The sequence below is a fragment of the Microtus oregoni genome, unplaced genomic scaffold (genome assembly GCF_018167655.1).
Source record: "Microtus oregoni isolate MIOR12 unplaced genomic scaffold, Mior012 000021F_ref0000039, whole genome shotgun sequence".
Taxonomy (NCBI): Eukaryota; Metazoa; Chordata; class Mammalia; order Rodentia; family Cricetidae; genus Microtus; species Microtus oregoni.
Window position 1 is genome coordinate 368,012 of NW_024543080.1, and position 13,285 is coordinate 381,296.

At 43.8% G+C, this 13,285-nt stretch overlaps 1 protein-coding gene across 4 annotated transcripts in view; it reads left to right on the top strand.

Annotated features, from left to right (window-relative positions):
* Positions 1 to 207: 207 nt before the first annotated feature.
* Positions 208 to 13,285, top strand: part of LOC121460863 (protein lin-54 homolog) — a 62,216-nt gene continuing 49,138 nt past the window's right edge. For 3 of the 4 annotated variants that reach the window (XM_041671515.1, XM_041671517.1, XM_041671518.1), the window contains exon 1: positions 208 to 343. The gene's annotated coding sequence lies outside the window, so the exon portion shown is untranslated. Of the gene's footprint in view, positions 344 to 2,179; positions 2,486 to 13,285 lie in introns of those variants that run through there. The other variant, XM_041671516.1, reaches the window with a different exon arrangement.

Below are 13,285 nucleotides of genomic sequence, written 5' to 3' on the forward strand. Positions count from 1 at the left end.
CAGGGTGTTCCCCGTCTTTCCTTTGACGGAGGCCCCGGGAGGAGTCACGTGGGCCCGGAGAGCGCTTCGCCAGCCTTGCGCGATGACGCGCCTCGGGTTGCCAGGGGGCGGGGCAGCGCGCGGAAGGGGCGGGACGGAGGCTGCTGGCGGAGGCGGGGCGGCGCAGGGGCGGGCGGAGCGGGGCGGGGCGCCCGGCGTATTATGGGATGCGGCGGTGGAATGGCGCTGGGCGCGTGATTTTGAACAAACCCGGGTCTGTGTTTCGGAGGCGCCGCCGCCGCCGCGGCTGCTGGGAGCCCCGGGAGCGCGGCGCGAGGAGGAGGCGGCGGCGCCGCCGGCTCGGGTGAGTGTCAGCTCCGGAGACCCTGGCTGGGCGGCGGGGACCGACGCCGGGCCCGCGGGGCGCTCGCACGGCCGGAGAGCGCCTGCCGGCTCCCGGGCAGCTGGGCCGGTGGGCCGCGGCGGGCGGAGGGTCGGCGGGGCGCGGCCACGAGCCGCTAGCGCCCGAGAGCGCGGCTGTCACTCGGCGGGGTCGGCGCCGCCCGCTCTGCGCTCGGGAGCAAGGGCCCGGCGGCTGTTGACAGGCTCTCGGCGCGGCCCGGGAAGCCGCCGGCGGCCCCGGGCTTCTGGGAACCGGTTTTGCTGCTGTGTCATTTCGTACCAGCGCCTCCTTTCGCTGCTGCCCGCCGCCGCGTTCTTCCTACGCCCCTTTGTATGGACTCCTCTGGGTGTGTGTCCGTTTCCCTCGCGAAGCCCACCAGCCAAATGTCATAATGTCCCCGCGGTGCACGGGGGAAGGGAGCGGGCTGGGACTCAGCCTGGCCAAGCAACGGTAAACAACCCGGCTGTTGGTGGGGGAATAAAGTTGAAAGATGAAGAAGCTGGGAACCCCTTACACGCTAGCGGGCTGTATATAAAAACGCGCTGTGAGTGGGTGGGAGACAACACTAGATTAAGCCCGAGCCTGCTGACTTTTATATGGAGTTGTCATTCAAACGAGGTAGGGAAATGGCTTCTGTTTCGACCTTATTCTTAGGTAGCCCTAAGACAGTAGGCTAGCCCTATTCACAATCCTGAGGTTCAGTTTGTTCATTTCTAATAGGTCTTTTAGACCTTATATTGTAGCTGAATGATAAAGAATACGGATTTTGAACTGGCAATTAAGGCTTTCTGAAATTAAACAGCTGATTTTTGGAGAATGCTGGTCCCATTAAGAAGTCTTGGCAGCCTATGTGTTCTTTTTCTGATATGATTAAGCATTACTTGTATCCTCTTTCTGCTACTTATTAAACTAAACGACTAGAGGGACTGGAAGGGGTGGATAGGTAATTCCGGAATCTTGATATAAAGCAAGCTGCTGTATTCTCACCGCGTTGTACAAGCGTATCAGCAGCAGATGGTTTTTAATTTGGAAACTTAGATCCTAAAACCATTTGGCAAGAGATTCTAGCGAAGAACTGTGTTTTATGTATGTTAGAAGTTGATCATTCCTGACTCCACAGTTGGAATCAATATATTTTAAATTTAGTGGCACTGGTACAACTTGAAACTAACAACAGATTGACGTAATGGCGTTCATGGACAGAAATGCCCAAAGTTAGGTGGAGAGGAAAAATAGTTCAGAACTTTATTCTTAAAAATTAAAAAAAAAAAGAAACCAAAAACACTATGTGTAGGGTCAGCGCCTGTAATTAAGGGTGCCTGAGAATCAGGCATGCACATGGAAATAGCTATACTGTCAAAGTATTCTGTGGGTGGAGTAGAATGCCAAAGTTGGTGAGTGACGTTAGAGGTGTCCAATGACTCCGAGTGTACCCGAAACAAGGTCTACCATCTCCAGTGTTTTTCTGGAAATGAGAGTTTGGGGTCTTTACTGTTCTTGTGTCAGATTCCGAATGACTTGCCCTCCTCGCAAGTATCTAGGACTTGGAATCCCGCAGTTTTCACGACTTCCCTTGGCGTTCCTGCGGGGCCCGCGGGAGCTGGGTGTCTGGTCCTGGGTGATAGGTCTGGCCCGGCTCGCCGGTGAGCGCTAGAACCTCCGGTGTGCGTTTGAAGGTTGGCGGGGCGGGCGGGAGGTTTCCCCGGATATGTGGGTGTGTGCTGCTCGGGAGGGCGGGCCGGGGCGGGAGCAGGAGGAAGGGGGAGGTGACTGGTGGTGGCGGCGGCTGCCGGGGCTCGGCTGTCGGGGAAGCTGTTGAGCTGTGATGGTGATGACGAGGTGAAAATGGCGGATCTTTCGAAATACAATCCCGGCCCCTGACATACCAGAGGTGGCGGCCGCGGCGACATCGCCACCCCGGCTCCCTCCTGAGCCCCCGGGTACCCTGTAGTGCTCCATTTCGGGCAAACTGGAAAAGGAAGCAGCTGGACAGAGCTACCGTGCACAGGCAAAACAAGCACTTGCCCGGGCTCGGAATTGCCCGGGACCTTCTGGAGCCCGCTCCTCGGAGCCGGAGGGTGGAGAAAGCGGCAGCCTCTGGAGGTAGAGGAGAAGCGGGTTACCCGGGGGTTCTCTGTCTGCAGAGCTTTTTATTTGGGAGCTGGGGGAGGAAATGCGTCGCGGATCAAGAGTGACTTGTCCGGAGTGCAAAGAATCAGTAGCCTCATAATGACATCAACATTATTATTTTTTTTTTTGAGTATCAAGGGCTGAGTTCGCTTACACCTAAGGCGGCTGCTGAGGCCTAGAGGAACCGCTAGTATTTATCATGATTTCCTGATAGAATACTTAAAATACCACTTGGTGGGGGTTGGCTGATGGTGTTCAGCAGTTTAGGGAGTTGTGCTTCTTTGGGGAGGCAGAGCATTGGCATTTTCTTCCACATTTAATGTTGGTGACAGAGCATAGTCTAACTTGTTGGGGTGTGGGTCCTCACCTGTTTTTGAGCATATGGACCAGTGTTGTAGCAATCAAAAAAATTTTTATATGGCGCTGTCATCCTTAGGGTGGCACCTTTGAACCTGCCACTTGGCAAATAACGATCGATACTGTAATCATATTTTCTGCCCAGTCTTAAAGGGAATTTCTTCTTTGTCCCCATCTAATTTCATGAATTCAGAGAAGGAAGTTATGAAAGATTTTATAATAGACTGTATACTACAAGTGAAATTCCATTCGGGAGCACTATTCTTCTGAGTTCACTCTCACTGTCAGAGATATGATGACTTGATGCAAAGCATTGAGCGCATTGCTGATGGTTGACACCTGTTATAGTGCAGATGCAGCGTCTTGGTTCGGGTAACTAGAGCACTGGTTCCTTAGTTATAAGGCTTGATTGACCTTACTTTTGTCATCTGATGGTCCTACTATGTTAGACTGTGCTGTAGGGTCCTTAGGCAGCCTCCTTGCATACAGTAGGAATGATACTGAACTGTTACAGGTTTTACAAAATTTTATACACCGGTTTGGGGTCCTCCTTTTTTCTTCAGCTTAAGTGGTAGAAGAGTTGGGTCAGTGACCTTGCATTATGAGAGTAAACAGGTTAATATTTAAGAAATGGCCTACTAGCATTTGTGAGTTGCAATAGATTTACTTTCTCAGGCTGTCTATGAAGTGATATGATAGTACAGTTTATTAGCATATGGTATATTGTGTATACACAGGGCAAATATTCTGTCTGAATGTGTGTAGTTTGGACTTTGACTTTGACTCACTACAAGAATGAGAAGTCAGAGTGTTTTATAGTAAATATCTGAACAGTACTTAGAAGATATAATGATTGTTGTCCATTAGAAGTATAATTTGAGGGGACAGTGAGATGGATCAGCTGGTAAAGGCACCGGCCATGCCAGCAATTCTGAAGCTGAGTTCAGTCCCCGGGTCGCACATGGTGACAGGACACCTACTGTCACAGGTTGTTCTGACTGACTCACGGCAGTGTGTTTCCCTACAAGTAGACAAATGTAAAAATACCAATATTGTGGCTGAAAATGTAGCTCATCCATTAAGAGAGTGTGTGCTTGTCCAGAGTTCCCAGCACCCATGGACAGGGCTTCATGCCTTTTAACTCTAGTTCTAGGGACTCTGATGCCCTTTTCTAGTCTTCTTGAGACCTGCGCATATGTGCATATACACAAAACATAAAATATGAATCTTTTTTAAAAAGAAGAAAACATTATAAATGCACACACATGATTTGATCTTGAATTATTCAGTAGAAATTTGTTTTTTAAATTAAATTATGCTGCAATTTTTTTGGTCCACAGCAACTAGCTTACTTAAAGTAAGAATCTTTATAACATAAAATGCTTTGTCATTGGTTTTCTGTTTTATGATGTGTCTTGCTGTGTAGCCCAAGCTAACTTTTTGTGTGGGTGGATGTTTTGACTGCATGTCTGTCTGTGCACTGCATGCATGCAGTGTCCACAGGCCTTGAACCCTCTGCAGCTGGGGATGCAGACGGCTATGGACTGCTTCCATGTGGGTACTGGGTTTCTTGGAATAGCACCTACTGCCCCTAACTGCTAACTAAGTCCATGCTCAGGCTAATTCTAACTACCAATTCTGTTGTCTTTTTTGTTGATTCTTAGTGATTATTTCCCCTCCCTATTTTTAGATAATCTTTTGTGTAGCTTGGCTGGCCTGAAATTGATAGTGGTACAGACTAGCCTCTAACTCAGATCAGTCCTTCTGCCTTCCAAGTACTGGGATTACAGGTGAGCCACCATGCCTGGTTTGTGAAAACTTTAAACTACCTTTTTTTTTTCTTTCTTTCTTTCTTTCTTTCTCCTCCTCCTCCTCTTTTTTTTTTTTTTTTTTTGAGGTGGGTTCTCTACGTAGCCCTGGCTGTCCTGGAAGTCACTATGTAGACCAGGCTGGCCTTGAACTCAAAATGGTCCACCTGCTTCTGAGTGCTGGGTTTAAAGGTATGTGCCATTACAACTATCTGTGATTACTTTTAAACATTTTTTTCTTTTTTGAAATTATAATATAATTACATCATTTCCCCCTTCTCTTTTTTCCCCTCCAAAACCTCCCATATACTCCTCGATCTTTTTCATTAATTGTTGTTAAATAGGGGAGGGTGTGTGTGTATGTGTGTGTATTTCTAAATACATAAGTACAACCCACTCAGTCTATATAATTAAGTTTTTTGTATGTGTATATGTGTATGTTTCAGTGCTGACCTTTTGTTATTGGCTGAAACTGGTGTTCTCTTCCCTAGGGAAGACTATTTCCCAATCTCAACATTTCTTAGGGTAATTACTTTTCTTTTTTTAGTTTTTTGAGAAGAGTTTCTCTATATAACAGCCCTGGCTGTCCTGAAATTTTCTTTGTGGACTGGGAGTAATTACCTTTTAAAGCTCAATGTGCTGTTTTTTGTTTGTTCTGTTCTGTTTTATTCTTATTTTTCAAGACAGGGTTTCCCTCTGTAGCCTGGCTGTTCTGGAACGCCCTCTGTAGACCAGGCTGGCCTCGAACTCACAGAGATCTCTCTGTCTCTCCCTCCCAAGTTGGAATTAAAGTTGTGCGCCGCCAGCTGCCTGGCACTAAAGCTCAGTTTTTAGATCATTTTAGTGAGGAAAATTGCCTATTGGTAACTTAAGTGTGATAGAATGACTGAAAGAAGCATTTGCCTCTGGAGAAAGTCAGGTGTCTGCTTTGTTTTGAGAGGAACAATACAGGTGTTTTGCTTGGGTGCTTTCTTTTTTTGAGACAGGGTTCACTGTTTATTTGTCAAACAGGTTGACCATCCTTAATCTGTTCCAAAATGGTCATTCAGAAACTTTTACATTTTAGAACTTTTCAGATATTGATGTAGAATAACATTAGAAGGAAAAGCTATACATATATCCCCAATGTGAAACTTAAGAATATGAAATACTTCTGGTTCCAAGAGTTTTGAATAAGGGATAGTCAGCCTGTATTAGGGTTTGTCTGTGAGCCCTATACTATGCTAGGAATATGGGAAAACCTGATTTAAATATTATTGCCCCAGAGGGCTTTTGGTTTAAGAATCATTGGAGGTAAAACTGAAACTATAGGCTGAAAGGGCCGTAATGCTGCAGTAGACTTCGAGTTGCATACTGCTTTTGAGTAGAATGGCAGCCTTACAAATATACCTAGGGACAGAAGTCCCGTAATGTTTACATAAGATGTAGTGTACTTGAGAGGGGTCAAGTAAAAAAACACCATAGTTTACTCCAAGCTGGAGATTTGGGTACTGTTGGTTGCAAAGGGATGGAGTAATTCACACATGATTCATATGTTATAAGACAGATTAGTATTTCTGTGGAGGTATGTCAAAAATTTAAAATTAATTTACTGTTTTGTTTGTGAGCTCACATGCTGTGGCCCATATATGGAGATCAGAGGACAACTTAGAGGGTTGGTTCTCTTTCCACCATGTGGACCCATGGATCAAACTCAGGTCATTAGGCATGGTAGCAAGCACCTTTATCAGCTAGCTGGGCTGCCTCTCCAGCCCCAGATTAAAAGAGTTTGTCTTATTTTTTTTTCTGCATAACAATTTGGCATGCTTTATTGAGAAATACAGAAAATTATGGGGCAAAAGGAGAAAACATAAAAATAGGAAATTAAGATACACAATCAGTGGCTGAAGAAATGAATATAATTTAAAGGTGATGGTATTTAGCTGGGTTTGGTGGCACTCACCTTTAAATTCAGCACTCAGGAGAAAAAGACAAGTGGATTTCTGTGAGTTTGAGACCAATTTGGTCTAAAGAATAAGCTGTAGGCTAGATAGGGGCTACACAGTGAGACTCCTATCTAAAATAATAACAGTTTTAAAAAGACATTTGAAAAAAAATATGTGGAAAATATTGACTAGTGTTATTTTCATTTTTTATTTATTTAGGACACACAATGATGACCTTACTGGGTGTCAGTAAGGCTATGAACATGGGAATCCAAGTGATTTAGGTTAGCATCTGTCTTAGTTTTGGGTCTGGTTGTTGTGTTAGGATACCTGAAGAAACCATTGATTGTGACTCACTATTCTAGGCTCCAGTCTGTCATTGCAGGATAGTGAAGGTGGTGGGACCCTGAAGCCGCCAGTCATATTCTCCAGTATTTGGGGATCACATCTCAAACTGCTTCCACTAAGAGTCCCTGTTTCTAGCTGTCTTTCGTGACTCAGAGCAGCTGTGGTTATGGGCACACGACTGCTCCAGAAGGGGGACAGTCCACCACGGTGAGGAAAGCAGGGCCGCAGGAGCCACACTGCATCAGCAGTCTGGAAGCAGAGGCTAGCTCTGATGGAATATTAAATGCATAAAAACAGAACTTAAAGGGAGAAGCTGCTTAGAGAAGCAAGCAGGGATGTGGAGTTAGAGCGCACACGTGTCTTCGTAGTGACCTTGTGAGTGTGAGATTACCTGTGTACTGACTGATTTTGTGTCATCTTGACAAGCAGGAGTCATCAGAGAGAAAGGAACCTCAGTTGAGGAAATGCCCCATGAGATCCAGCTGTAAGGCAATTTCTCAATTAGTGATCAGTGGGGAAAGACCCAGCCCCTTGTGGGTGGTGCCATCCCTGAACTGGTGGTCCTGGGTTCTATAAGAAAGCAGGATGAGCAAGCCACTTGGAGCAAGCCAGTAATCACTCCTTCATAGCCTCTGCATCAGCTCCTGCCTCCAGGTTCTTGCCCTGTTCGAGTTCCTGTTCTGACTTCCTTCAGTGATGGACTAGGATCTGGAAATGTAAGCCAAGTAAACCCTTTCCTACCCAGCGTGCTTTATGTCATGGTGTTTGTCGCAGCAATAGAAACCCTAAGACAACATGGTAAACGCTGAGTAGAGCCAAGATTGGAAAGTAGGGCTTCTGTGTGAAATTCTAATAAATAATTTGTTGTTTGAAATAAGGTCTTCCTATATAATCCACGCTGGTATTGAACTTATGGTACTCCTGCCTCAGCATTCAGGTGTGCTGTTTCTGTGGTAACACTCTATAATAAATTATTATTATTATTTTGGTTTTTCAAGACAGGGTTTCTCTGTGTAACAGCTACTTGTCCTGGAACTAGCTCTTGTAGACCAGGCTGACCTTGAACTCACAAAACTCTGCCTGCCTCTGCCTCCTGAGTGCTGAGATGAAAGGCATGCACCACTACCGCCTGGCAATAAATTATTTGAAAATGTAAAAATGTAGCCTTTTATTTCCATTTATATATTATTTTAAAATTTTAGATACAGTTTACTTTTTCAATGCCAAATCTCTGCTGTGGACTTTTTACTGCAATAGTACTTTAACTCTCTGTTCATCATAATGTTGAGATGAGGCCACCTCTCCCGGGAAGCAGCTATAGTTGTTCTGTTTGTCTGTTGAGCTTTATGCTCTTCAGGGCTGAATTTCCAAAACTTTCTCAAAGTCACAAAACTACTGAGAAAACTGTAAGTTAGTTGAAAGTTAAGGATACCTTGTAGGTTTTTAGATAGAAAGTTATTTTCAGACAACATTGTTGAAAAGTTTACTTGAACATAGTTTTTTATCTTGTTTAACATGACTTATAGTGGTGTGGATTTCTTATTTCAAGTGCTGTACAGGCCCAGATTATTATAGAAACCCACCTTACCCAGACAACTATTTGCAGCCCTCAGTATAAATAATGGTAGAGCTCCTTATGGTACCTCTCCATGGCTGGTTTATTCATTCTTCACATTTCTACCAGGAGGCTGTTGTTAGCCAGCTTCATTGGCCCTAGGATAGGAAGGGATTTTAATGAGGAAGACCAACAAGTCCCACCCCCTGTAACTCACATTCTAAAGAAATGGGAGGGTGATCCAGTCCCAGACAAATAGACACAAACTTCCTGATGGCAGGAGATGCTATGATGACAGCCAGGTGTAGGATATGGTGCTGAAGGTGCTACTTAACAAAGGGCTTGCGACAGAGATAGAAATCACTAGACTTTTAGAATTGAGTGACTGGTTGGACTTAAAGCTTTCAACCACTTTCAACCATGAGGGAGTAAAATATTGATTACTCCTAGGAGTGCATTTTTGCCTTTAGATACTTAGAACATTCTTGCGATGAGCTGTGAAACTGCTGGAGGCTTGGGGATCGTTCTTTGTTTTGTTTTTTTGTTTTTGTTTTGTTTTTCGAGACAGGGTTTCCCTGTGTAACAGTCCTAGCTATCCTGGAACTAGTTCTTGTAGACCAGGCTGGCCTCGAACTCACAGGGATTCACCTGCCTCTGCCTCCCGAGTGCTGGGCTTAAAGATGTGTGCTACCACTGCTCGGCCTTGGTGATCACTCTTAATGTTCTGGTTTCTTCCCTACATACACTGGCTGGTGGTAACTCTTGTGTGGGTGAGCAAACTGAAATTACTTAATTTCCTGGCCTGTGAAAATCCCCTTTCCTTGGAATAGACTTGAGCATTGATGAAGACAAATATGCTAGCACATAGCTTCCATTCCTAAGGGAAAAACTAGGGCGATGAGTCACGTTACTAAAGGGCCCTGCATCTGATCCTATTGAAATATGTAAGGATGTGAGGTGCCCCATAGACTTGAGTGGTTTCTGAGCCATCCTGGCTCTACAACCTTGCACAGTCCCATATCACTAACAGACTGGCCACACCAATTAGATTGTTGAACTCCCAGCTCAAAAAGGCATACACAGGCTTCTAGTCCTATATATACTACGTATTGCATGTTCCCCGTCTCTCCCCTCCCTTCCTTTCTCTCTTCCTCCTCTGCTTATCCCACTCTGAAGCAGTCTTGCTATGTGACTCAGGCTAGCTTTGAAATTGCTTCAAAATGCCAGCCTGGACTACTATACCCAGTAAAACTTTCAATCACCATAGACGGACAAAGCAAGATATTCCATAACAGAACCAGATTTAACCAATACCTAGCTAGCCACAAATCCAACGCTACACAAAGTACTAGAAGGAAAACTCTAACCCAGGAAGTTAGCTACATTCACAAATATATAGACAATAGATGATCTCACAGCAGCAAATCTCAAAGTAGGGAAAAACACACACAGTAACATCACTAAAAACAAAAACTAAAATAACAGGAACTAGCAATCACTGGTCATTAATATCCCTTAATAAAAATGGACTTAACTCACCTATAAAAAGATGTAGGCTAGGGCCGGGCGGTGGTGGCGCACGCCTGTAATCCCAGCACTCGGGAGGCAGAGGCAGGCGGATCTCTGTGAGTTCGAGACCAGCCTGGTCTACAGAGCTAGTTCCAGGACAGGCTCCAAAACCACAGAGAAACCTTGTCTCGAAAAAACCAAAAAAAAAAAAAAAAAAAAAAGATGTAGGCTAACAGATTGGATATGAAAACAGAATCCATCCTTCTGCTGCATACAGAAAACATACCTCAACCTCAAAGACTGCCTCAGAGTAAAGGGTTGGGAAAAATTTTTCCAATCAAATGGACCTAAGAAATAAGCTGGTGTAGCTATCTTAATATAAGATCAATCAAAAGAGACAAAGACATTTCATATTAGTCACAGGAAAAATCCATCAAGAGGAAATCTCAATACTGAACATTATGCCCCAAATACAAGAGCACCCTCATATGTAAAAGAAACATTTCTAAAGCTTAAATCTCACATTAAACCCCCCACACTAATAGTGGGAGACTTAAACGCCACAATCTTACCACTGGATAGGTCTGTCAGACAGAAAATTAGCAGTGAAATTGCCTCAAAACCCTCCTGCTTCCCAATACTTGGGACTTCTAGCATGCACCACCATTCTTTGCTGCTCCAAGTCCCTAACAGGATGAATGTGGACTTACGGTTTTAATAGCAGAACTTTAAAGGATCGGACCACAACCATATTTAGGAACTTTAACACTGGCTCTCAGTGGTTGTTAGAACAACAGAACAGTGGTTTGTTTTTATTCAGTAAGTTGCTTTCCTTTTCTCCTTGCTCGCCTGAGACCCAGCAATCTCTCAGGTTCTGGGGTTAGAGGAGTAAGTATCTACTACGCCTGACTAAACATGAATAAGGATATGGACTATGCAAATAATAGTCAAAGTCAACTTGACCTAACATTTTAGAACACTACCTTCAGTCTACAGAACATGCGTTCAAGTGCACAAGGTGAAGCATCCACCAAGATAGATGATAACTGACGCACAAGTCTCTTATTTCAAATTATGGAAATGCTAGAGTTTCTGCTTCAGACAATAGAAGAGTTAAGCTAGACATTGATATAAGATACATAGAAAATCTCCAAATGTTTAGGTTGAATGCTGTCTATTATCTGTGTGTCAAAGATGAAATCACAAGGACTATTAGAAAATATTTTGAAGTGAATAAATGATAGTAAAATTTGACCTTAATGGAATGCATTTAAAGTAGCATTGGTATTCTTTGGTTTGTTTTTGTTAAATTTGGTTTTTTATGTCTTAATGGCTTATTGAATATATAGAAGGCTTGAAAATCAGCCAACCTGCCCTTTAGAGCTGTGGCTGCGGGAGCCAGTGTGGGCCACTGCTTGTCTGCACTGCACCATCCCTTTGCTTTTTAGTGATGTTTTCTTGCCACTTTGGGGGAAGAAACAAAACAAAGCTGTGTCATTGATCTGAACCACAGTTTGAAAAATTTCTGGAGGACAAATAGCAGGTATAAAATTGCTCATGTATTTTCTCCCCCAACCATCTAGAAATGTAACAAACAATAACAAGAACACTCTTAGGATGAGAGCCATGTAGAATAGCACTGTGGGCCAGGCTGGGCTTACTAAACCCTGACCCTTATTGCCATTTTAAGATTCTGGACAAAGAAGGTCAGATTTCACCCAAAGCACTCAGAAGGAAGAGAAAAAGGTAATCATTTAAGTAAGATAGCATTTGACTAGGTTAAAAATGACATTTGACATCTCTAACCAGATTAATGATGAAAAGGGGGAAAGAAAACATCGGTTGGAGGACTAGAGAGAGGACATTCCTACAGAGCCTACAGATGTTAAAGGGAAAGAATACTGTAGATAGCTTTAATTATATATAATTAAATACAGTTATATAGCGCTAATAAACTTGGCAACTTCAAGGAAATAGACAAATTCCTTCAAAGACACAAACTATCAAATATCAAAGTGACTCATAAAGAGTTTATCAAAGATATTATATTTTTTGGTTTAAGAAAAACCCTTTTTATAAGCCAGGCACAGTGGTTTCTTTCTATAGAGGCTTGACAAGTTGAAGCAGGATCACTTGAAGCCTGCCCGTGTGTATGTGAGACCTTGTCCCTAGAGCTGACACAAAAGAAAGCTTCCTATAAGCTGTGAGAATCCACTGATTAATTCTCAGCAACATGTAAGGAGGAAATGGGTAATTCCGTGCAAGCTTTCCCTGGACAGAGAATGAGCTCCACTTCATTTTGGCAGCTAGCATTAATCCCAGGCAGATGCCACAAGAAAAGAAAGCACAGACTAATACCTATCATGAATATAGACAAAATGCTTAGTAAAATATTGAGAGTAGAATCCAGTAGTTTATACACAGTGTGATACACTGAAGTGATGTTTGAGAATGTAGAACTGGATTGGTAATAAAAGTCAGTTTAACTTGTAGACTAAAGTAGAAAACCATCTTTTTTTTTTTTGATAGTTATAGAAAAAGCAAGCGTTTTGCAGAATTAAATGTGTGTGTGTGTGTGCGCGCGCGCTCACTCGCACGTGTGCGCTCGCCTGAAATTGAACATTGGGCCTTATACATCCCAGGCCAGTGTTGTTCCAGTGAGTTCAGTTTCCATCCCTCACCCTTCTTCTGTGACTTGATGTGGACATAGGTGCTGTGATACAGTACCATGACCAAAGAGAAACTTAAAGAAGAATGTTTATTTTAGCTTACGGTTCCAGGTCAAAGTTCATTGTGACAAGGAATACAGGGCCTAGGGGCAGGAAGCTAATTGAAGACATTTCCCTCTATGTAGAGGAAGTGCTGAGAACAAGCAGGAAGTCTATGAGGCTGTTAACCCTCAGAGTGCTCTCCCACTGAGATACTTCGTCCAGCAAGGCTGTACATAGAAAAGTTTCCATTACTTCTCCCAAACAGCCCAACAGCTGGGGATTCCTTGTTCATACGTGAGCCTGTGGGGGCCACTGCTCATCCAAGCCACCCCCAGGTTAGCCCTGAAATCACAGTCTGTCTGCCTCATTCTCCTAAATCCTTGGATTATACACGACCACCATTCTTGATGTCATTGAAATTTTTATAGATTTATTATTTTTACTTCATATATAGATGTCTCGCCTGTGTGTATGCCATTTACCCATATGTACAGTACCCTCAGTCCAGAAGAGGGCGTCAGATCCCATGGAACAGAGTTAAAATGGTTGTGAGCTGCTAT